General features: G+C 51.3%; 1 protein-coding gene across 1 annotated transcript in view; it reads right to left on the bottom strand.

Annotated features, from left to right (window-relative positions):
- Window positions 1-25,867, bottom strand: part of APBA2 (amyloid beta precursor protein binding family A member 2) — a 233,613-nt gene that overhangs the window by 181,693 nt on the left and 26,053 nt on the right. Inside the window, exon 2 of the mRNA XM_031668991.1 lies at window positions 14,330-14,439. The gene's annotated coding sequence lies outside the window, so the exon portion shown is untranslated. The remainder of the gene's footprint in view (window positions 1-14,329; window positions 14,440-25,867) is intronic.

Raw genomic sequence — 25,867 nt, 5'->3', positions numbered from 1 at the left:
TGCTTCCTCTGTTCACCCCCTAGTGTCCTAAGCCCTGGACAGCCACTGTCCATTTCCAGAGGGGCTCCCCCAGCAGCTCACGGCCCAGAGGCCCAGAGAGCAGCAGCACTGAGCTCTGCTGGCCCTAGAATCCCCCAGGGGTAAATTAAAATCCACCTGCCTGGACCCTAAACTGCAGGTTCCCACTCCCCATTCCCATCCTTGCCGTGCAGATGACACATTTCCAAACCCACGGGAAGTGCTGTGCATGGTGAGCAGGTAAAGACTGGGCCACGAGGTGCATCAGATGGAGGGGGCCCCAAGGGTCCAGGCCACCGTGCGGGGCTCTTGCTCTCTTTAAGCCAACCTGTGATTTAGGGAGTATCAACCAGCACAAAAATCCAAAGAAACCTAGTGTTGGAGAAATACCAGTCTCTCCTCATTCCAATTCACTCTGTGGGGAAGTGGAGAATCCCTGCTTTTTTCTCTTACAACAGCAAGGCTACACTGAGCATGCCAGGAACTGTGTGGGCATCGTTCATGGATGATACTCACCACGCCATGGGAGCACTGAGAACCCCTGCCCTCATTTCATAAGCATGCAGAGGGTCAGTACAACAGAGCAGAGGACACCCAGGTCTCCAGGCTGTATCCCAGTTCAGGGACCTGCCCCCCCTCCCACCTGCTCTCCTGCTGGGGAAACACTGCCAAAGTAACCACAGCAAGGTGTAGGTGGCAGGGCGGAAATGAGCTCAGCCCATGTGGTCCACAGCCCATCTCTGTGACAGCCCTGGGTAACTGAGCTCACCAGGCACAGCATAGAGCAGTCCTTCAGAGGTGAACCATCTCCTATGGCTCTGGGGAGGCCCCAGGGGATTAAACACTGGGACTGACAAGTGACTGCCCTGAGCCACCACCAAATCCAGCAACCAAAGGACCCAGAGCCTAGGCAGAGCCCAGTGTGGCATTTGTGGCTGGCAGCAAGCCCCAGGTTTCCCGCCTTCCCACACAGGTGCCAATAGACCTTGCCCACCCAGACCCTGTGGGGATGTCACCAGTCACTGCAAGGTCTCCGTTCTGCCTCTAAAGTTTTCTGTCTTCATTATCTCAGAAAGACCAGCGTTTAGCTGCCAGACCTCGACAACAGGGTCTACAGACCAGACAAGGACAGCTGGACTCCAGGCAGATGGGCACCTACTTAGCCCAATCACGACCTACACTGAGCCCTGGCACCCACCTGCAGACAGCAGTCCACAGCTGCTTGTCCTGCCTCCCACCCCAAACCATTCCCCACACTCCCAATCACACACAGCAAGTTCCACTGAGTCCCTCCTGGCTCCAAACCCGGCAGTGGCACTGGCCCCAGGACACAGGACACAGTCCAAGCTCTTCACTCTGTTCCCAACGCTGTGGAGGGCTGGCCGGCCTGTGAGTCCTGCTCTCCTCCCCAGCCCCCTCTTCACAGGTTTAGAGACCGGGAGGAAGGAGCCGCCCACTCCATGCCTCATTTTCCTGTGTGCAAGCTGCTCCCTCTGCCTGGAACCACCCCCAACCCCAGCCCATGCCCCCCTTTCTCCTGGGCTGCCTCTACTCCTGCAGCCTCAGCACACAGTCACTTCTTCCTGGATCTTCCCCAGGCCCTCTGCTCCGCCCATGTGGGCAGCCCCTCCTTGGGCTCCAGCATCAAACCCCAAACCCCAGATCGTGGACTCCTTGAGGGGAGGAGCTGTGCCTGTCATTATTCTACCCTCAGTCCCTGCTGGGCCTGGCCCAAGGCAGAAGGGAGACGGGTGCTCTGGAGAAAACGGCTCCACAGGCCAAGCGCGCAACCTGTGGGGCTCCAGCAGGCCCTGACTTTGGACCAATAAAACCTCGGGTGGAGGACTTCGCTGCTAACTCAATGATAAGGTCTGAAAGTCTGAGCCAGTGCGGGCTTGCCATTGCTCCTACAACTGTCCTTACTAGCAGACTGTGAGCCCCACACTCTCTTTCAAAGAGCAGGACATTTGTTTGAAGGGAGTCTTATTCCATTTAGGGTACTCTCACAAAATACCGTAAACTGGGTAGCTTATAAATGACAGAAATTGGCTTGTCTCAGTTCAGGAGGCTGGGAAGTCCAAGACCAAAGAGCCAGCAGATTCTGTGCCTGGTGAGTGCCCATGTGATGGCTCAGAGACGGCACCTTCTCACTCTGTCCTCACATGGTGGAGGGTGGGAGGCTCTCTCTGCAGCCTCTTTTGAAAGGGCATTGATCCCATCATGAGGGGTCCACCAGCAGGACTTGATCAGGACCTGAGCACCCACTGCTACAGTTGGAATGTGCCCCCCAAAGTTCATGTGTTGGAAACCTAATCCCCGATGCAACAATGTTGAGAAGTCAGACCTTTAAGAGGTGATCGGGTCCTGAAAGCTCTACCCTCATGAATGTATTAATGCCATTATCGCCAGAAGGGGTTACCGATTGAGGGGCAGGTTCCTAATAAAAGAATGAGTTTGGGCCGGGCGCGGTGGCTCACACCTGTAATCCCAGCACTTTGGGAGACCAAGGCGGGCGGATCACGAGGTCAGGAGATCAAGACCATCCTGGCCAACATGGTGAAACCTCGTCTCTACTAAAATACAAAAAATTAGCCGGGCATGGTGGTGGGCACCTGTAGTCCCAGCTACTCAGGAGGCTGAGACAGGAGAATGGCGTGAACCCGGGAGGCAGAGCTTGCAGTGAGCCGAGATTGCACCACTGCACTCCAGCCTGGGCGACAGAGCGAGACTCCGTCTGAAAAAAAAGAATGAGTTGGGCCCCCTTCCCTCTCTTGCTTGCTATATGATGCCTCCCACCATGTTAGGATGCAGCAAGAAGGCCCTCAGCAGATGCAACCCTCAACCTTGGATTTCCCAGCCCCTAGAACTCTGAGCCAAAAATAACGTTCTGTTCATTATAAATTACCCAGTCTGTGGTATTCTGTTTCAGCAGCAGAATACAGATTAAGACACCTCCTTAAGGCCCCGCCTCCTTGGGAATGAGAATTCCAAAGGCCCCATCACTTTGGGGATGAGAATTCCAACATATGGATTTGATGGAACACAAGCATCAGATCACAGCAAAGAACTCCTCATTTTCATTCCCCTCAGGAGCCACGATGGGACCTGGCTTTAAACAATCCACTACCACAACAGGCAGCACTGGCCACTGAGGCCACACAGGTCACTTCTGCTGGCGAGATGGGACCAACCCCCATGGGGCCGTCCACCATCTCCACCGTCAGGGAACCCTGGCTGTCCTGCCACAGGCTCTGCAGGAGGCTAAGCCAACCTGGACGTTACTTTCACTGCCCTGGTGGATAAAGAGCATGGCGGAAGCCCACGGGTGCCTCTGAGACTGCAGCACCAGGCCCATCTGCATTGTCACATCCTGCACGTGCTCAGAGGAGAGAGTCTCTAAACACCATGGGGCTGTGTTCCAGGGAGGGCTGCCTTATGGGTTTTAAACCCTACCCCACTGCAAGGGATGGGCACCTCATGGCACTGCACCTGCACTAGGGTACAGAAGCCAGCACCCCATGCTGTGGGCTGCAGAGGCACTCCAGGTGCCCCCCTCAGCTTTCCAGGATTCAGAAAAACCCGCTCCCTGGTGAATGTGAACCTCTCTTCTGCCAGCATGAGGGTCTGCTCCACCCTGTCATCCCTCCTACCCCTCATCTCATTGGCTGGCTCCCTTCCCCTCCCAAGGACATCTTACCAAAGCAGAGACAGTGATTCTGACACCAGGTCAGTCTAGGCAACTGCAGCCTGTGTGGCCGCATTCCCTGGGGCGCAACAGCACAGAAAGGAGGGCTAGACTGAGCTGCAGCCATGCCCAGACCCAGTGGGGAGGGCTGCGTGCCGTGGCTGCTGTCCCGGATGTCCCTCTGCCAGGCCAAGGCTCACACGCAGGGACCTTCCTCCACTTGAACGTCTGTGCCTTGTAATATAACTTCCCAAAATATTACTCTGCAATTATTTCCAAAGACTTAAATGGGATCTCCAAATACATACAATTAAGACTAAAATTGTAATTTTAAATCACTGATCATCTGAATAAACATAAAACTTTCCTATCTCTAAGCCAAATGCAGACAATAACACCCCAATTAACCCTTAGGTACTGCCAAACTCCGGAAAACAACCACTTTGGACCCTCAGAGGGAGAAACAGCTCCTGAACTGCGTGGAGCCTGGTAACAGACTCTGGAAATGGTCACGATCTTCCACCTGTGCAAAGCCAGACGCTTCCCCGGCCAGACCCTGAGGAGCAGCACTGGCTTGCTAAAAAGGCGGTAGATGTTTGGGCCCGTGGTGGCAACAGCACCAGGTCTCAGTGAACAGGGGACAAGGATGCAAGGTCATCCCTCATCAGCTCCACTTCGCTAGGAGATGGGGGCACAGGAGGCAGTGACGTGAGATTCCCTCTGAGTCTCAGTGGCTTTAGCCAGCTCTGGAACCTCCTTGTGGCCTCCCATTCCCAGGCCCCCGCTAAGACCCAGGAGCTACAGGGGGACCCACTGGAGTAGTCTCTCGCCAGAGACCACCGGTGGCGGGACGAGATGTTCATGTAAGCTGTCCTGCTGCCCTGAGGGCCAGAAGAGGTGACAAGCATGCCTGCATCGCACATCAACAGAGGCTCCCAGCTCCCAACCCCAGCATGGTTTCTGGCCTACAGGGGACCAGGAGAGGAACAAGGACTTTCCGTGAAGGGCTGTACCTCATGGAGGGGGCTGGGGAGGTGGCTTCACCTTGATTCCCGAACAGGGCTTCTAGCAGACCCCTAGGATAGCTGTACCGAGCCCCCAGTGTTTGGGGACATGGCACCTGAGTTTCCTGAGAATCCAGAGGCAGGAGGTCATGACCAGAGCCGCCTCACAGGGGAAGAGGAGGAGTTGCCCAAGGAGGAGCTGCCTGCTGCTCCCACCAGTGTGGGGCCAGCCTGGGGCTGCCTTGAAGGAACAGCCCAGGAGCACTCCCGCAGGGCATAGGGGAGGATTGGGGGAGCAGTCAAGGGCATCAGCCCTGCAAGGCCTCCCCCAGGTCGCAGGGATGAGCTGCAAGTTCCCAGCACGGTCATCTCTGAGAAACCCACCCAAGGGTTGCCGGAGACAGGAAGTCCAAGTGAAACATCTGCTGGACCCTAGAAGTGCCACCCAGCCCACTCGCGGAGAGAATGCCCTCTCCCCAGACACTCCATCCCTCGGAGCGCTCCCTGGCCAGCAAAAACAGAGGCAAAGGAAGAAAGAAGGGGACACACAGCCCTCCCTCCCTGCTCGGCTCCAAGGCGGGTCAGGCTCCAGCCAGGTGGGAGAAGATCCAAAGAGTCTATAATTACTCCTTTTCATGACTGACCAACGCTGTTCCTGGGACTGAAAGTAGCCAAAGAACCTTTTATTGCCTTAGAATGACAGAAAGTTCCAGGGCCTGCCTGGAATGTTCATTTAAGCAGAAAAAGAGCTCACCCCCAGGGCAGGCTCAGAGGGACCCTGAGGGTAAAGATGCTCATTTCTATCCTGCTCCCATAGTGGAGAGCTCAGCACCCGCCAGGATGGACCTTACAGTCCTTATGACTTCTGAGGGGAAGTCACGCCTGAAACTGGGCCTTCTTCTGGAAACAGCCTCAGCAGCAGCAGGGACCACCACGACGCAGCCCTGCCAGCCCATTCCTACCCATATTGGCAGGGGCTGGAGGCTTGGGGGGCTGCAGTGTCAGGGAGGGACAGGAGACATAGCCATTGCCCCCCTTCCACCTCCCCAACTCAGCGACTTCCACCTTTTTCTACCTTGTTTTTATAGAGATGCGAATGGGCCAGTTTTACCCTCTAGGTAAATAACTGCTCAACAGCTTTGATGATGGGCAGGAGCAACCTTTTCTTTAGTAGGTGGGCGGCAGATCCACACTTCCTCATACAAGAACTGTGGTCTTTAGGAATACATATTCTCCCTCCCCTTGACAGAATTAGGAAAATAATATTTTTTACACTTGAAATTAAGAGCAGCACAGATGGCGATGGTTTAGAAATCTGTTCACGAGAACTGATGCTGACAGTCGGACCATCGACAAGACATGGAGAATGGGAGCAAACCAGTTTTTTGTGAAGTGCACCCAAGTCCCACTACTGCAATCCCAAAAGCCAAATACTGGGAATGTGGGACAGGTACAGACAGCAGGTTTAGCCACGGTAAGAGGGCAAAACAACTGGCAACGCACAAGTGACCACAGAAAAGCCCCCTTCTACTTCTCTATCGACCGGGCCAACCTTGTTGCCCCAGGGAAGCCTGGGCGCCAGCACCGTAGAAAGTGCCATGCTAAAGACAGCCCACGCGCTCCCAGTGATAGGCGGGAAGTGCTGCACCCTTGGATCTGAGCGGTCACTCCTCTATTTGCTGACGACATCTGGGAGCCTCCCATTGGCAGCATCACTCATGCGTGTCTCAAATTCACTGAAACCACAAGGCATGAGACATCCTACAGATTAGCAGCCACCCATAGCCAGGTGGCTTGGCCTCGCTATTTATCCCTTTTGGTGTGTTCATTCAGAATGTGCCAGGCGGTCTTGTGGGGGCAAGGACGCGAGGGAACACTGACGCTCCAGTTCCCTGGAGCTTGTGTTCTAATGACGAAGATGGATGACAACTGAGTAAACCATCAAATAACGAACATGATTCCCGGCTGGGGGAAGAGTCGGGAAAATCAAAGCAGGGGAAGGAGCGGGGTTTCCGCTCCAACACGTACACAACTTGGAAGTCATCACTCCCGTCCTGGTGACAAGAAAACGGTGCACAAACTGAAAATCAGTGACTTTCTTTGAACTCACCAGTGAACTGAGTTTGCAAACTGCCCCCCGGAAATCTAGAGAGACAGCCAAATCCAAAGATCCACTGACCTGGAACAGAGCCTCCAGGGCCACGCCACAGTAGTTTGGGTAATTCTGACAAATTGCTGGAGCCCAAGGGTGGACTCCCATGACTGAGAAACTCCTCGAAACCACAGTCTTAGGGGGCCCCGAAACTCTCATGGGCTTTTCCTCCAGGATCCCCACTAGGTTCTCACCATGAAAACCCAAGAGACATCTCCTGGTGACTCCTGTTTGAGGGTCCAGGACAAATGTCAGAGCCGTGGGGGAAGGGCATTCCTGAGTCCAGCCCGCTCTGGTCTCCTGTTTGGGGTCCAGAAAAGCAGAGCCGTGGGGGAAGGGCATTCCTGAGTCCAGCCCCCTCTGGTCTCCTGTTTGGGGTCCGGAAAAGCTACATAAGAAGAAACACGTGTGACAGTCACCGCCCAGGGAAATGGGCCCACAGAAAGACTGAGGTGTCATCAGAAGACTATAGACCCCTGGCCCTCCCCACACCCTACAACTACACCAACAGGACTCCTGCCTGCAACAGCAGGTGAAAGCTGGGACAGCTGCAAGACACTCAGTATCTCTCAGGAAGGGAACTTAGGGAAGTCCAGAGCCAGAGGACAAAAACAAGGGCACTGCAGGGATCGGAACACTCCGGCACTCACAGCTACAACAAACATGACACGTAGCCCACAGCCAGATTAACAGAAAATCTCACGTTAAAGGCCTGTTTACCTCAGTTCCTAGCAACCTATATATCATATCCAGCTTCAAAAAAATTACAAGGCACACTAGAGGGCAAAAAGGATAACACATTCTTTTTTTTTTTTTTTTTTTTGAGATGGAGTCTCGCGCCATTGCCCAGGCTGTAGTGCAGTGACGCGATCTCAGCTCACTGCAACCTCCACCTCCCAGGTTCAAGCAATTCTCCTGCTTCAGCCTCCTGAGTAGCTGGGATTACAGGCATGCGCCACCACGCCCAGTTAATTCTGTATTTTTAATAGAGACGGGGTTTCTCCATGTTGGTCAGGCTGGTCTCGAACTCCTGACCTCAGGTGATCCGCCCGCCTCAGCCTCCCAAAGTGCTGGGATTACAGGCATGAGCCACTGCACCTGGTCCAAAAGAACCTATTAACAGAAATGAAGAATGCCTTTGACGGGCTCATCAACATGGCTGAAAATAACCAGCCTGAACACAAGTCAACAGGAACTTCTCAAACTGAAACACACATGCACTCAAAGGATGGTGGGGAGGCCAGGCACAGCGGCTCACGCCTGTAATGCCAGCACTTTGGGAGGCTGAGGCGGGAGGATCACGTGAGCTCACAAGTTGAAGATCAGCCTGGGCAACATGGCAAAACCCCATCTCTACAAAAAAATGAAAATATTTTTGTAGGGGGGAACAAAGAATCCAAGAACTGTGGAACAACATCAAAGATGTTACAAGTGTAATTGGAATACCAAAAGGGGACAAAAGAGACGATGGAGAAGAAAATCATTTGAGGTAATGATGGCCAAAATATTTTCAAAATTAATGACAGATCCAAGCCACAGATCACGGAAGCTCAAAGAACACCAAATAGAGTAAATACTAAGAACAAAACAAAACAAAAAAACAAAAAGCAAAATACCCTACACCTAGGCATATCATATTTGAATTACAGAAAACCAAAGTCAAAGAGAAAATGACCAAGGGAAATGACCAGCAGGGTGGGGAAACACTTTATCTAGAGAGGGATAAAGATAAAAATTAGAGCCCACTTCTCATCAGAAACCAGGAAAGGAAGAAGAGGGTGGATAGGCCAGGCACAGTGGCTCACGTCTGTAATCCCAGCACTTGGGGAGGCTGAGGCAGGCAGATGACTTGAGGTCAGGAGTTCGAGACCAGCCATGGCCAACATGGTAAAACCCATCTCTACTAAAAATACAAAAATTAGCCAGGCGTGGTGGCAGGCACCTGTAATCCCAGCTACTCAGGAGGCTGAGGAAGGAGAATAGCTTGAACCTAGGAGGTGGAGGCTGCAGTGAGCCAAGATAGCACCACTGCAGCTCCAGCCTGGGCAAGAGAGCAAGACTCTGTCTCAAAAAAAAAAAAAAAAAAAGAGAGTGGAGTGAAATCCTTAACATTTTGAAAGAAGAAACTACCAACCTAGCATTCTATGTCCAGAAAAAGTATCCTTCAAAAATGAAGGAGAAACAGTTTCTCAGGCAAACAAAACCAAGGGAATTCATCACTGGTATATATACCCTGAAATAAAAGTTAGAAGATTTTTCTTCATACAGAAGAAAAATTATATAGGTTAGAAACTTGGCTCGACATAAAAAAAGAGGTATTCAAAAAGGAATAAATGACAGTGAAATAAAATGTTCTATTTTGATATAAAAACAAATGTATCTACTGCAGTAACAGTAACAATGTACTGTATGATTATGACATGGATAACTGAAATAATTAACAGCAAGGTCACAAGGGATGGAAAGGAGGACTTGGGGGTATTCTGTTATACAGTAGTTGTACTAATGGGAAGAGGTATAGTGTTATTTGAAGGTGGGCTTAGATTATTTTGAAATATATATTGTAAACATATATTGTAAAACTTTTAAAAAGAAGTATGAGTGACCCACTAAGAAAGGAGATAAAATAGCATCACACAAAATGGTCCATTGAAACCAGAGGAGAGAGAAAAACAAGTCTCTGGCAAGTACAGAAGACAGTTACTAAAAAGTTTGATATTAATCTAAGTACCTCAATAATCATTTAAATGTGAAGGATCAAAACACACCCATTGAAACACAGAGATTTTCAGAGTGGATAAAAAACACAAGTCCCAACTCTATGCTATCTACAAGATATCTACTTTAAATGCAGAGACACTGGTAGGTTAAAAGCAAAGGGACAGAGAAAGGTGTATCATGCTAACTCTAATCGAAGTAACTTGGAGTACCATTATTAATTTCAGACAAAGCAGACTACTAACCAAGGAAAATTATCAGGGATAAAGAGGACACATTACATAACAAAAAATCAATTTTCCAAGAGGATGTTACAATCCTCAAAGGCTATGCACCTAGCAACAGATAATTAAAATATATGGGGCAAAATCTGATAGAATTTTCATTCTAAAGGAGAAATTGGCAAATCTACTATTATAAGTGGAGACTTCAAGACCTGTCAGTAATTGATACAACAAGCAGACAGAAAATCAACAAGGACAGTTCACTTGAATAGCACCATACATCAACTCAATCGAATTGACATTTATAGACTATTCCATCCAACAACAGCAAAATACACATTCTTCTCAAGCTTGCACGGAACATTCACAAGGATAGACCACATTCTGAGCTATGAAGTACACCTTAATAAGTATTTTAAAAATAGAAATCATAAAAATATGTTCTCTGACTACAATGGAATTAAACTAAAAACCAGTAACAGGAAGATAGATTTCACTGGTGAATTCTACCAAACAGCAAAGGGAGAAATTACACCAATTCTTTAGAACCTATTCCAGCAACTGGAAGAGAAGAAACACTTCCTCACTTTATGAAGCTGAAACTATCCTAACATCAAAACCAAAGAAATGATAAGAAAATGACATACCACTACCTCTTAGGAGCAAACAACTGAAAAATCCACAACAAATTATCAGCAAATCAAATCTAATAACATTTAAAAAGAATTATACACTATAACCAAGTGGTACTTTTTCCAAAGTGGCAATGTTGGTTCAACATTAGAAAAATCGATGGATATAATCTACCACATCAACAGACTCAAGAGAAAAAATTGTATGATCAGATCAACTGATACAGAAAAAGCATCTGACAAAAATCCAACACCCATTTCTGATTAAAAACCACTTCACTAAACGAGGCAGAGACCATCCTCAGCTTGACAAAGAGCATCTACCAAAAAACCTATTCAGGAAATGCTAATCAACAGTCAGATCCCACTTCCCACCCAGTAGGCTGGCCATAATGAAACAAGGCAACAAAAAACAGAAGCGAACAAGAGCTGGCAAGGATGGCGAAAAAGGAGCACCCACACTCACCGCCGGTGGGAATGTAAAGTGGCGCAGCTGCTGCGGTGGAAAACAGTTTGGCAGTTGCTGGAAAAGTGAAACAGAGTTACCACAGAACCCACCAGTTCCACTCCTAAATACATACACCAAAGAGCTGAAAACAGACACCGCAACTAACGCTGTCCACACACGCTCACAGCAGCATTATTCCTGACAGCCAAAAGGTGGAAACCACCCAAATGTCCACCAGTTGAAGGCGCAAACAAATGTGGTGTATCTGCAGAATGGAATATTGTTCGGCCCTAAAAATGACTGAAGTTGGGCCGGGCACGGTGGCTCACGCCTGTAATCCCAGCACTTTGGGAGGCTGAGGCAGGTGCATCATGAGGTCAGGAGATCAAGACCATCCTGGCTAACATGGTGAAACCCCATCTCTACTAAACATACGAAAAAATTAGCCTGGTGTGGTGGTGGGCGCCTGTCGTCCCAGCTACTTGGGAGGCTGAGGCAACAGAATGGCGTGAACCCGGGAGGCGGAGCTTGCAGCGAGCCGAGATCGCGCCACTGCACTCCAGCCTGGGCAACAGAGCGAGACTCCGTCTCAAAAAAACAAAAAAAAGGACTGAAGTTCTGACACATGTTGCAACATGGATGATCCCCATAAACTTTATGCTAAGCCAAAGAAGCCAAAAAGAAAAGGTCACAAAGTATATGATTTCTAATTTATGGGAAACATTCAGAACATGTAAGTCCATGGAGACAGAAAGCAGATTGCGGCTGCCAGAGACTGGGGTTGGGAGGCTGGGGAGTGACTGCTTAACGGAGTGTTTTCCTCTGGGATGATGAAAACGTGTTGGAACTAGACACAGATGGTGGGTGCCCAACACTGCAAATGTACTACATGTTACTGAATTACACACTTTCAAATGGTTAATGGCTAATGTTACATGAATTTTACCTACTTTTTTTAAAAAAAACCTACAGATGACATATCTCATGGTGAGAAACGACATTTTCCTCCTGAGGTTGAGAACAAGGAGGGGAGAGGGAAAGCTACAGCACCAGGGCTGCCGGGCGCTCGGGAAGGCGACGACAGAATCCTGTGTTGAGTCTGTCCTCGTGGGACGCTGTCACAGCAGGGTGACGGGGTGGGAAGCCCACTAGAACAGGCTTAAGAGTGGCCAGGTTGACTGCTGGCTTTTAGAGGTGGGGTCACAGCCTTTCTGCATCTTCTCTTAAAATCACTCAAACCCAAGAGAATGAGAAATGAAAACTGCACCTGCAAATCTTGCCAGACGAAGTGCTGAGGGAGCACAGGAATGAGGAGCCCCGGGGAGAGGGGGAGGCGGAGAAGCCTTTTCGTGCCCAGCCTCACAGCCCACCTCTAAAACCCCGAAAGGCCCAAGCACTGAGACACCAGCAAAGAAAGGGAGTGAGGCCGAAAGCAGGGGGCTTCTCAATGGTCTAAATAGGGAGAGTCAGACCCCCAGCCACTCAGAGGAGGACTATCCTGACCCCTGAGCAGGGATGCCCTGGCAAAAGGACACCACGGGTTCCATATGAGAAGAGGGCAGGGAACATGGTGACACCAGAGAGCACCTGTCTGCTGAGCCCTGGGGCCCCTATCCCCACCCCACACCTCCCCCAGACTCAGCACCCACCCCCAGGGCAGGAGGCGAGAGAAACGGAACTCTCTCAGCTCTGGGGATGCTTGTTCCTGCCTCATGAGGCAGCCTATGCTGACTGATACACACTGCACAAGGGTTCACCTAAATGATGACATAACCCTATGTATTAGAGTTAGGGTTAGGGGTAGATGGAGCAGCTCTCAGGAGGGAAATCTATGAGTTCAACCATCTTGACCACAACAGGAGACTAAGAAATAGTAGCGTGCCCATATTCTTTACAAACGTGGAGATAAATCCAGAGGAAGAAGTGACAACAGCTGGAAGTGGTAATCTACGGGGAGTGGGCAGGGCAGGGGCTGTGGGGAGATGGTCTGGGAGGCCAGCGGTCTGCTATTTTTTTCATAAAACCTATAAAACTCTTTGACGTCTTAAAATATGTATATGTATCACGCTGACAACATAAAAACCGTGTCTGAAAAGTAGACCAAGCCTTTGAGGTGCAAATGGGGCGAGGGTGGGTGGTCTGGATAAGCATCCCAAGGCACAGGCCGGTCCTAGCTGCCTGGTTCCCCCAACGTCCTGCACAGGGCGTAGTGTGGTGATTGAGACGTGGCCAAGGTTCTGAATTCCAGTTCTACTACATGGGCAACAACCTCAGCTTCCTCATCCCAGTGACCATGAGGGGAGTGACCGCGGCTTCCTCAGCACAGTGCATGGTGCATGTGGGATAAATCCTGCTGCCCCTGCTTCTAAGGTCTCACCTAATTAACCTGAAGGACCTGCAGTGTTCTGGGTTGAGAGGCAGGAGCAGGACAGGCTGGGCAGGTTAGAATGTCCCCTGAGAGAGGGTGTGGAGCAGGACGGTGCTGAGCCAGCTCCTGGAACAGGGTCTCGGTTACAGATGGAAACCATGGGGAAGCCGGTGGGAGCAGGGTCATCGAGGGAGACCAGTGTGTCGGAATAGGCAGGTGGAACACGGCTCAGACGGCCCACTCAAGGACAGAGCATGGCTGTGACACAGCTGTGGCCCCATTGTGCACTGCACTGAGATATTCCACTGGGCACAGGGCTCCTGCGGGACAACTGGCAGCTGTTGAAGATGCTCCTGCCTCTGCAGGAGGGGCTGAGCCGCTCCCACAACCAGACCTTGCAGGCAGCTCGAGTATGTGTCCCCCACCATCGCCTTGTGGGGACTAACTGTGTGACCACCAGTGTCTTGGGCTGCCCTGCTGCCATCCCTGGGGAGGGCCCTGCCCACACTGGCAGTGCCTGGGACTGGCCACCTGGTTGTCAAGGCAAGCAGCCTGGGGTGCTCAACAATTTAGGAATTGTTATTGCCAGGTCGAGCAGAAAGAACCTGCCCACTTCCTGCCTGCCCCTCCTCCTGGGTCCCTGGGAAGAACTGACCACCGGGATGCCCTGGGCCCATCTGCACCCCATGGGGAAGGGAGGCTGCCCAAGGAAGCAGCACAGCTCCACCAGGAGGACAGAGGCCTCAGTGCAGCTGGGAAAAGGGACCTGGGGCGTCCCAGAGACAGGATCTCAGAGGTGAGACGGACGGGTTCACAGGGAATGCAGTCTTCTCCTGGCAACTGGTCCCCTGTAAATGTCTGTTCTTCCCCTTTCACCTCAAAATAAATGTAAGTGTATGTGAAGTCTGTGAAAGCAGAAAGCAAAAATATCTAGCGTAGCTGTGTTTAAGCTTTTGTTAGAGAAAGGTGAGCGCCACGGTGGCTATAACTCTTCTTATGGCCCCCAATGAGCACATCAGCCCAGACTCATGCATGAATGCCACATTAAGTGCAGTGGGGATCGTGACGGGTTCTACTCACTCAGAATCTCCTGACACAGGAAGAGGCTCACCCCGTCTGTCCACGGGACAGTCCTGGCCCGTTGGTGGTTTGTCCACAGGAGATTCGGCAATGCGTAAATATTCGGGAGACTGTAAAGAAAAAGAACACAAACAAATGAAGCATCCACTGGCTGAGAAAGGAAACCGCTGATTCACCCATAGAGGAGCAGGAGTGGATGGCAACGATGGGCCACATGCGCTTATGGGAGGCTAACAGCTCCCTTTCCAGAATCTCTAGAGTAGCCGGAACTCCAAGGCTCTCCAGAGCGGCTGAATATCAGAAAAACCAAGTCACAGGTTGACCGTGATTCTCCCCCAAGTCTTCAAGTGAACTTTCGTGTTTATTCCCAAAGGACAGTGAGTACAGACAACTAATGATTTCGGGCCACAGGTAGCAGAGCTGCATGCTAAGCTTGTGGGGAATACATTTTTCAAGCCCTTCTGTAGGAAGATAAGGGAAATCTGGTGCCATTAATATTTCAGGTTTCATTTGCTCTGACAGGAAATGAAACACATTCATCAGGGTTCTGTTCCCAACTTGGTTTTTCTTTTTTTTTGAGACGGAGTCTCACTCTGCCGCCTAGGCTGGAGTGCAGTGGCCGGATCTCAGCTCACTGCAAGCTCCGCCTCCTGGGCTTACGCCATTCTTCTGCCTCAGCCTCCCAAGTAGCTGGGACTACAGGCGCCCGCCACTTCGCCCGGCTAGTTTTTTGTATTTTTTTTTTTTTTAGTAGAGACGGGGTTTCACCGTGTTAGCCAGGATGGTCTCGATCTCCTGACCTCGTGATCCGCCCTTCTCGGCCTCCCAAAGTGCTGGGATTACAGGCTTGAGCCACCGCGCCCGGCCGAAACCAACTTGGTTTTTCAAAGTACAAAATGCTGCATGAGATACAGAGCTTGTGGAATTTGGGTTATTTATCTTAAAATAGTGCATGCCACACCTAGTAGGCTGGGGGATGTTTTTCCAAACACACTAAACAAACCCCTTGCAGAGAAAGGGCGATGGTGCCCACGTGCCGGTGCCCAGAGAAGCCATCAGATTAGCAGGTGACACTGCTTCTCCTTGAGACGCAGGTGGCCATCAGTGCTCAGCCAGCACCCTTACTGATCAGCACCGTCTGCCTGGACTTCACACAGAACTGAGCTGCAGAGACAGATACTTTGGTTCACGTCCCAGCTCTGCCACTGACATCTTGAGAAGACTATGTAACCTGCCTGTGCCTCAGTTTCCTTACCATGAAGGATGATGGCAGCACTGAGATATGGGGGTTCAGGCTCCAGCTCCAGCACCTGCTCCCAACCCCTCTCACCATCATCCTCCTGCCACATCAAACGAGGGAGCTGACACCCATTCCTTAAGCGGTTCCTCCAGCTTTAACATCCACGGCTGCTGCCTTCCGACTTGCTACTTCCTCTCATCTGTGTTTCCTGCCTGCGAGCAGGCCACCCAGCTGGAGGCCTCCTAAACCCAAACATTTATTCCCACCCCATGGGCCCACTCTGATACTGAAGCACAAGAGGGAGTAGTGTCCATTCGGGGGAAACCCAGGCCAAACCCCACCTGCCTGCAACCACCGTGGTGTGGGCATGAAGGGCACACCAAGAGCCAGGGACTTTAATGGGGCCCATGGAGACACAGCGCTGCATGACAAGGCCATGGCCTCCAAGCCACGGCCTGCAAAGCATCTGAGGTCCTGGGCCTACGCCCTGCCCATGGCTGCCTTGCCCCGTCACACCCCAAATCCCTGTGCCATCTGTGCCTCACCTCTTCTGTGCCCATGTTTAAATCTTTTTGTTGCTGTTGCTCCTCTAGAATCTTCCTGGCAAACTCCTATTCATTCTTCAAAACCCAGCTGGTGCAGGCATCTCTGAATTCTGGGGGTAATCACACTCTTCTCAGCCCTGTCTTCTTTCTGCAGTCCTCACAATCATTCATGACCACTTCTCCCATTTCCTCTCGGGCTCCTACCCGGCCCTAAGAGGGCACACAGTTTACAGACTGGACATGACGCTTTTGGCCCATAAACCCTCAAATGCAGCCTTAAAGAAGGAAGATAAATGCAAGCATATGCAAAGGCTGAGGAGGGGCCTCTGGTAGATGAGGAGGGAGCATCGGGCTGGGAGTCAAAGATACCGGGCTACAGAGGAAGGAAGCTGCCACAGAACACGCCACTGACGCCACACAGAGCACCGACAGCCATGTTCAAGCCCGTTCTTATCCCACGGACAAACGGGGCCAGCAGATGTTTCAGACTAAGGAGGGGTTTATCACATCAATACGGAGCAGGATGACCTGGGGGAGCAGGGCTCATCTGGGAGCCCCCAGAAAGGAAATGCAGAGGTTGCCCTGAGGGCTGAACGTACACAGCCCTTCTGGGACAAGAGAGTTGCAGGGCACTCACTGAGTCCACACTGCAGGGTGTGCTGACAAAGCTGTTCAGGAGACATAGGGAAGGAGTTCCTCCCTGACCTCTGCCTCCTCTGGGAAGAACCAGCCCAGCCAGAGAATGCCTGGCCTGCCCAGCCGTGCCCCGTCAGCCCCCACAGCACGCCACACTGCAAAACCACCGTCACCTGCCACGGGCCGTGGGCTGCCACCTGCCGCATGTTCCTGAGGCTAAGCATACAGCCGGTTTGACCCGGAGCAGAGGGACAGAGGTACAGCCTCCCAGGAACCCGGGAGTCAGCGGTTGTTCATTCTCCCTCCATTCAACAACCGCGGGCGGGGCTCAGGCTCCTGGCTTTCTGCGTGTCACAGTGCCCAGCAGATGACCCTCCCTGCAGGGCGTGTGTGGCATCCTGCCTCCTTCCCTTGGCTCGGCCTCTCCCCCAGCCCCCCCAGGTAAAAGGTTCGCAGGGAAAGGCAGAACACTCCAGCAACTCTCAGATAATCCCCACAATTGGCTGGGGGTGGTGGCTCACACCTGTAATCCCAGCACTTTGGGAGGCCAACATGGGCGGATCATGAGGTGAGGAGATCAAGACCATCCTGGCTAACACGGTGAAACCCCGTCTCTACTAAAAATACAAAAAAATTAGCCGGGCTTGGTGGCGGGCGCCTGTAGTCCCAGCTACTTGGGAGGCTGAGGCAGGAGAATGGTGTGAACCCGGGAGGCGGAGCTTGCAGTGAGCCCAGATCAAGCCACTGCACTCCAGCCTGGGCGACAGAGGGAGACTCCGTCTCCAAAAAAAAAAAAAAAGAGAGAGAGAGAGAGAGAGAATCCCCACAATTAACTGGCAAGCGGCCCTGCCCAGCGTCGCAGTGAGCGGGTGGGACGGGAACCGCTCACTGATGTGGGCAACAACCAAGGAGGACACCAAGCGACCGTCGCCTGCTCTCCAGCTGCCATGGCGACACCCGGGCCAGCAGTAGCCTCTGCAGCTCCCTCCAACCGGGATCCTGCATAGGCCCCGCTGCAACCACCCCCACCCCCATCCCCATCCCCGCCACACCCACACGCATCAGGCACTCCTTTAAAATACATCCCGCCCGAGTGTTCCCACAACGATGCGGACGCCAGAGGAGCACCGGGATTCCTCCTTGCCGTGGCGGAGGCCATCTGCCTCACCTCGCCCACCTGGGAGTCCTGCTTCCTCTGAGGACAGGGACTAGGGCCCGGAGGGGGCGCAGCGCATCAAGGCCACTCCTGTGTCCCTCTCCCTTCAGGAGTGAGCCACGCCTCCTTTCATGAGTTCTCCCTGTGTGCCAGCTGGCCGGGTGGCCCTTCCAAAATAAAGAAGAGGCTTGGCTGCCGAGGGCAGCGGCCTGGGTTGAGAGCCGGCTGTGTCACTGACCGGCTCCGTGGCACCAGGAACGCTTCTTAACCTCCCTGTGCCTTTTCCCTCACCCACGGAGACCACAGGCAATGCTGCAAAACCCAAGCAGACCGCCTCAGCCTGGAGGCCTTCCCGCGGAGCCTGCGCCTCCCAAGCGCCCAGCAAACACTCGCAGTGATTCTTACCCCTCTCTGGGCAGAATCCTCGGAGACCGACTGGGAGCAGCTTCCTTGCCCCATGGTGGCATCTAAGCAGCAGGTAGCTGTGCTGGGGTAAGGCAGGTAAAAGGAGCACGGGAGGCTGCTGAGACCACAGAGGAGCAGAATGGGGCAGGGGCAGGATGCAGTGAGTGCCGCTCCCCAGAAGCCAGCTGGCCCCCAGTACCCCTGCCCCATGCCACAGTAAGCCAGGGTGCCAAAGGATGTGACAAGAGGGCCTTCTCAACACAGCAGTCAGCTAATAAGACAAAAAGCAACTAACGATCTACTAAAACAAAGACATGGTAGCTGAGTCATTCCACATTTGTCAAAACCCATAGACTATACAACATGAAGAGTGAACCCTAATATGTTTTAACTATGGGCTCCAGTTAATAATAATACTGCCTCATCAAAGGTAACGAATGTACCACACCAATGTAAGATGTTAATAATGAGGAAACGGGGGAAATGGGGTGAGGGGGTACAGGAGAACTCCCTAAACTTCCTGCTTAATTTCTCCATAAACCTAAAACTGCTGAAAAAAATAAGTCTATTCATTTTTTAATATGGTAGTTGATTGACTCAAAGGGCTAAATGTGAGAATGGGATACCATTAAAGGGTCAATGGGTAAAGGGAAGATGGGGCTACGGGATTCTCCCAGAATGCAGTGCAAGCCAGACCCTAGGAAGGAGCCCTGGAGGGGAGCGGGTTTCTCCTGACACTGGTGAGGGCCATCAGGCTCTGGGCACCATCCCAACCCCCCTCATCACAGTCCCTCTCTCTCCAAATTGAGGAGTGCTCATGAGAATTCTCAGGATTTTAGTTACGCACCATCTTTCCCCAGTACTGGTTTCCTGGGGGTTTGGAGGGAGGGCAGGGAGGACGGGAACAGCAAAGGAAACCTTAGTAACCATGTCACCCTTTGCCCGGGTCCCTGGCTTCTGCCAGGCTGCCACAGGTCCCACCTCATGGCCTCAGAGAGTCCCCCTCTCTCTATTGAGCTGTTGGCAGCGAACTGCTTTCTTGCTGGCTTTCCCTTTTTTTCAGAAGTGTATTTCTTTAGAATGAAGTCTTTCAGAAAAGCAATTCAGCATTCTCTATCAAAACTTTAAACAGGCATATCCTTGTGCCCAAAAACTCCATTTCCAGGAGGACTCCCATGTATAAAAAATGATGCTGAAGATTTTCATTGCCGCAATCTTTTAAAAAACTGGAAACCTAAGTACCCATAAATAAGAGAATGTTAAATAAACGACGGCAGAGTTCACGCGCTGGAAGAGTCGACGGTGTTTTTAAAGAGGCAGGGCAACGCGCACTACAGTGAGGAATCTTACAGGCCTGTTTTCGAGGGAAAACGGCAAGTGAGCTACAGCGAGCGCACGTGTGTAGATCCCAGTTACAGGTCCATCAAGATGGCTAGAGAATACACACACTGCCCAGCCCATACACCTCGCAAAGGCACACAGAAAGGGGAAACCCCCAAAGGCTTGTCAGCCATGTCCTCTGTGGAGGGGAGTGGGGAGAGAGGTGGGAGCAGAGGAGGCCTGGATATTTTACTTTATTAAAAATGTGTGTACTGGTTGAGTGTTTCACCAAAACACATTTAATGTTCACCGGCATTTTAATCAAACCCACCTGTGCGCCTTTGAGGGTCTGCTTTTCTAGCTGGGGAGATGTCGGCACTGAGACAAAATGACCTGTGGGGAACGGCAGACAGCGAGGGGAGGAAGCAGGACCTCCTGCACGGGCTGCTGCTCTGGGCATCAGGAGAGGTGGCAAACAGGCTGGTCTCCTCCAGGAAGGCGGCCACTGGAGCAGAGGAGCCAGCCTCCCATGCGATCAGGATGTGAGCACCCCACAGGGCATAGCCAGAGACACCCGAAACACAGGAGGTAGTGCTGACCCGAGGGAGGGCAGGACCAGGGGATGTGCCGGCCAGGACAGCCGGGGGTGTGCAGGCAGGCAGTATTAATGTGGGAAAACAACCATTCAGTTTCATTCAATCAGTAGTTTGCATGCAAACGTGTGGTGTGTATGGGCTGTGCATGGTGTGTGTATGCTATTGTGTGGTATGTGTATAGTGTGTATGGTGTGTATAAGATGTCTGTGTGGAATGTGGTGTGTGGTATGGGTGATGTGATATGCATGCTTGGAAGTATTGGTATTATAATATTTATATAGATTTGTGGTGTGTGGTATGTATATGGGGAATTGAATTGCCATAGAGATTATTATATATGTAGTATCTCTATTAGTGTAATGTGCATATCTCCATTATCCAAATTATTAGTAAATTATCCAGTAGTATTGCTATTATTAGTGTGCATAGATTATTATGTGGTATGAGGTGGGCATGAGTATATATGGTGTGTGATGAGTGTGTGTGACATATGGCATGTGTGTGAATTATTGTATAGATGTATGTGCTTGGTATTATATAGTGCATATGGGGTATATTAATGTGGTGTGATGTGGCAAAGGTATGTGGCAGTCGCTAGTGCTGTGGGCCTGTGGCAGTGTAGGTATGCAAAATTATGTGTATGTGATGTCTTGAATTCTGCGATATTATTGGTATGTGGTGTATGGGATATGTGTTGTGTGTTTGTGGAGTGCCAGTGTGTGTGGTGGTGTGAGTGGGCCCTATCTTTGTGTGGTGGGGTACTCTATGGGAGGGTATGTGTGGTGTGAGGGGTAGGCATGGTGCCAGCTGAGTATACCGTCGTGCTGAAGTGGAGTGTGTGATATTGTGGTGTGTGCAGTGGATTTAGAATGTGCAGTGTGTATGAGGTGGGTATGGTATGTGTGGCCAAATTGGTATGGAGTATATAGATGCTGAATGGACATGTATACCATGCAATGTGCTGGTGTGTGAGAGGTGGGTCTCTGATGTGTGTGGTGTTTGGTATGTATGGGATATGTGTATTGTGTGTGTGTGAGGTGGGCATGGTATACATGTGGTTATTGGTATTATTGAGGTGGGTATGCTTCGTGTGTGAATTATTATTATGGGGTTATGTGGTAGTAGTGTGTGTGGAGTGAATGCTATATTATTATTGGTGTGTCGTTATTATATATATGTGTGTGTGTGAGGTGTATGGGGTATGTGTGTGGTTAATGAATTCTGTGTGGTATGTGGTGTGTATGGGGTATGTGTGGTGTGTGAGAATGGGTATGCTATGTGTGTGAGATTGTGTGAGGTGTGTGTGAGGGTGTATGGGGTATGTGTGTGGTGTGTGTATGTGTGTGCACACACATGCACCTGGTCATGGAAACGGGCTGGTGGCCAGGGACCATTTGTTGACCAGCTGTGGAAACCAGAGCTCAGGGTGGGAGTGGCCAGGCCCCATCAGCTCAGAACCCTGGGCCACTAGAATAGGAGGAAAAAGAGCAGACATCCCCGTTTCTGCAAAGCAGCTCTCCCAAAGGAACTGACCCGAGGTCGTGCAGCCCAGGAATCTCAGGGAAGGTATTTTCTATAACACTGGGAAGAGGAGGTCCGAGGTCATGGGCTGGACCCAGAAGTCCCATATGGGCGTGCAGCTGGCGTGGCGGCAGAACCCGGAAGTCGCTGCGGAGGAAGCAGCTTGTAGCACCAGCCACCCAGCTGCAGAAATCGGGTGAGATATCCAGCCCGCACCCTCAGGCCCATGGGGTGTCACAGAAAGAGCAAAGGCACTGCAAAAGGAAATACGTGCAAACCCCAAAATCCTTGAACTTCTGCTACAGACTGCAGTCCTTCATGGAGTGAGGAGTCCAGAGTATGCGGTACATGCCATACAGGCCTTCTTCAAAACTGCACCCGCCCCAAGGAACCACTGGCACCGCAGCGCTCACCACAAAACAAGGTGAAACTCCCCAGGGTCACCGCATCTCCGAGCAGGCCCTGTGGTGTGTGGTGTGTATGGGGTATGTGTGTGGTGTGTGAGAGGTGGGTATGCTATGTGTGTGGTGTGTGGTGTGTGTGAGGTGTGTATGGGGTATGTGTGTGGTGTGTGTATGTGTGCACACACATGCACACCTGTGCACTGCAGATAACAGGCAGGCTGGTGGCCCGGGACATACATTGATGACCAGCTCAGCCGAGGCCAGGCTCAGGTGGGGAGTGGCCAGGCCCCCATCAGCTCAGAACCCTGAATGCACTAAGAGACCAGGAGGAAAGAACGGGCTGTGTCCCCGTTTCTACCCAAAGCAGCTCTCACAAAGGGGCTGACCGGGGTCGTGCAGCCCAGGAATCCTGGGGAAGGTATTTTCTGTAACTTTTCTCGGGAAGGGGAGGTCCGGAGTGCGTGGGCTGGACCAGTCCCTTATGGGCCGTGCAGCTGAGCGTGGCGGCAGAACCCGGGAAGTGCGCTGCACGGCAGGAGGAGCAGCTTGTAGCACAGCCACCCAGCTGCAATCCGGGTGGAATATCCAGCCGCACCCTCAGGCCCCGTGGGTGTCACAGAAGAACAAAGGCACTGCAAAAGGAAGCCACGTGCAAACCCCCAGGCATCCTTCGAACTTCTGCTGCAATTCTGAATCCTTCATCGATGAAGGTCAAATATACAGTATTTTTGTATATACAGACCTTCTTCCAAAACCTGCTTTCCCTTCAAAAGTCACCTAATACCATGACGCTCTCACACACCAGGCTTGGGGGTGAGCTGCCTCCCCAGGGTCTACATCTCAAAGCAGCCCCCGTGAGGGCCCCTGGGACGAGGAGGGGGAGCCTGACCGCTCCTGTTCCCTCTCTCAACTGCGGCACTAATGGAAAGTGCGAGGAGAACATTTCTGACCCTTCCATTAGGAAACACGTTCACAGAATTAAAAAGCAAGTAAGTAATTTTCAGACTAGACACAACAGAAGACTAAAATATTTTTTAAAAACCCAATGTTTCACCTCAAGGACTTCCACATGGAGGGAGAAATAGCCTGCCGTTGGCATAATTATCCAGGGCCCCAGTTCCTAGAGGGGTATGTGTGTGAGTGTACCCCACCGGCCCGCAGCCTGTCACTGCAGCCCAGGACAGGAGGCTCTAGGGAGGGGCCGAAGCTACTCACTGACCCAGATGTCAGACCACAGCAAGGACTATTCATGAAGTAGAATCTACCCAACTGGCTTCAAAGTCACCAAACACAATGAAAGAAACTCGGTGACTTTAAGCTACAACTAGTAGAATTTTTTTAAATTTAAACAAATGCTAAAGTTCTAAAGAGGGTGAGACCCACAAATGGGGGCTCCCCTGTCTCATATGCTGCTGTGGCTCCAACCCCTAAGCCAGCAGCAGCACATACCGGGGCTCCACAAGGATTTCCTGAATCCATTCAGACACTGCTATGGAAAGACTGGAGGTCAGCAGACCGTCCCTTTCTACCTCCTGGTGGTGGACTACAGGCAGTAGACAGACACGGATCCCAGGACAGCTTCCCAGGGAGTGGTTTGTAAACCTGGGCACAGGGGATTGAAGCCAGAGCCCCTAGGATACTGGGCGAAGGGACAGGAGGTAGGACTGTGACCTGATAGGTCCCAGAGATGGAACAAGGCGACAGGTGCAGTGGTGGGCACGGGCCACTGCTGAGCAGCCTGGTGGTCCCAGCAAGGTGTGAAAGGGCACCAAGCCTCCAGATGCTGCCCCGCCTGCTCCTCGAGCTATTGTGAGGACAAACCCAGCTGACAGATGTGGAGGCTCTGGTGTCACACACCATCAGCAAGGATCCCTCTATCAGGAGGGGTGGCACATGCTTTCACCCCAGCTACTGAGCAGCCTGACCCAAGCCAACCCCTTTTGACCCAGAAGTTTTTGCACTCGATCCTTGCCCATCTACGGTACACACAAACTGTAGTGCAGACACATGCTGCTTCATATATAATAAAACGCAATGGTGCCAGTCCCAGATAGCGCAGATGCGTGAAAACAACTAGAATACTAGAATGCAAGCTCATTGGAGCAATAAAGCCCTCTGGCTCGGCCACGCAGTGCCTGGCACACAGTGCCTAGCACACAGTAGGTATTCAACAGGTATTTGCTGAATGAAGAATGAATGGATCAATGGATGTCTTTAGAACCTTTTCCTTATAAACATTTAAATGTGTGCTTTCAAAGTAAATATACACACAAGGTACTCAAGATACCTGCAAGTAAAAGGCCTAGGGAAAAAGAATAAAAGAATCAAAATCAGGATACATGAGGGCCCTCCTCTGACATCCCTGCAGCCTGGAGGATTGCTCAATAATGTAGCGGGGTGCCTGCCAGAAATGAGGCCAGCTCCTCTCCTGCCTCCAGGGAACCTGAAGAGTAAAGAACAGAGACAACTGGCCGGGCGCGGTGGCTCAAGCCTGTAATCTCAGCACTTTGGGAGGCCGAGACGGGCGGATCACGCACGCCAGCAGATCGAGACCATCCCGCTAACAGGGTGAAACCCCGCCTCTACTAAAAATACAAAAAGCTAGCCGGGCGAGGTTGCGGCGCCTCTAGTCCCAGCTACTGTGAGGCTGAGGCAGGTGAATGCTGGAACTCCGGGAGTAGCTACTTGCAGTGAGCTGAGATCCGCCACTGCACTCCAGCCTGGGCACAGAGCGAGACTTCTGCCTCAAAAAAAAAAAAAGAACAGAGACAACTTCTGGGAGGTGCTCGGCGGTAACATCCTGTAACAACCAGGCAGCCATCAGGACTCTCCAGCCTGAGCCCCCTCACCCTGCTGCTCCAGGAGGTAAGCAGCGACAGCTAGAGCTCAGGGCTGTTATGGGCTCCTTGCCTTAGCAATGCTGTCTGGGGCTGGATGTGGTGCCCAAATACAAGATCCAGTCCTGATCATCCCCCCTGCATATGCCTCCTAAACGCCTCAGTGAGACACAGTTTCTACATTTCAGGATTTCAAAGCACAAAAGGACAGATCTTTGAATAACCCACATGTCCTAACTGCAGTATATTCTCAGAAACAGAGTGTCTCCTCTGGCCTTTCCTGGAAATGGCCTGACTCTGACATGTCACCAAATGGATGGGAAGTAGCATCTCCATGACCCAAAATATGAAAACTGGAAACACTTCCAGGTCTTCCCAATAGCAATAAAAATTATTGAATAGAATTTCATATTAAGCCCATTTAATAGAAGTCAAAATATCTCAAGCACATACACTATTAGAGGGAACTGATATGAAACTAAAAATTCAAGCATACAGCAACGTAAATAAAATGAAAAAGTGAAAAAAAAATCACTTCATTGCTATACAGGATTTCCAAAGATGATGCTCTTGAAATCGCTTTTAAAACAATATGTTCCAACTTCCCACTAATCCAAATTACTCTAGTGACGTCTGGCTTCAGCAGCTCACTGCAAATATGCAGCCTCATTATTTTACTTGGAATGGTAATAGCGAGGAAGCATCTATTTCCATCCCTCCATCACTAAGGCTAACATAAACCTATAATCTGCACTGAAACTGTTCCACTTCTGATTAGAATCAGAAATACTTCCAGATGGGCTCAGCACAGCCAAGGGGGGACTGTCCCACAAGGCCCCGGTGTAGGGGTGGGCAAAGGAATCATGGCAGCAGCTACC

Source organism: Papio anubis, chromosome 7 (genome assembly GCF_008728515.1).
Source record: "Papio anubis isolate 15944 chromosome 7, Panubis1.0, whole genome shotgun sequence".
Classification (NCBI taxonomy): Eukaryota; Metazoa; Chordata; class Mammalia; order Primates; family Cercopithecidae; genus Papio; species Papio anubis.
Note: the sequence above shows the minus strand (reverse complement) of the source record. Positions and strands in the feature narration are given on the sequence as shown.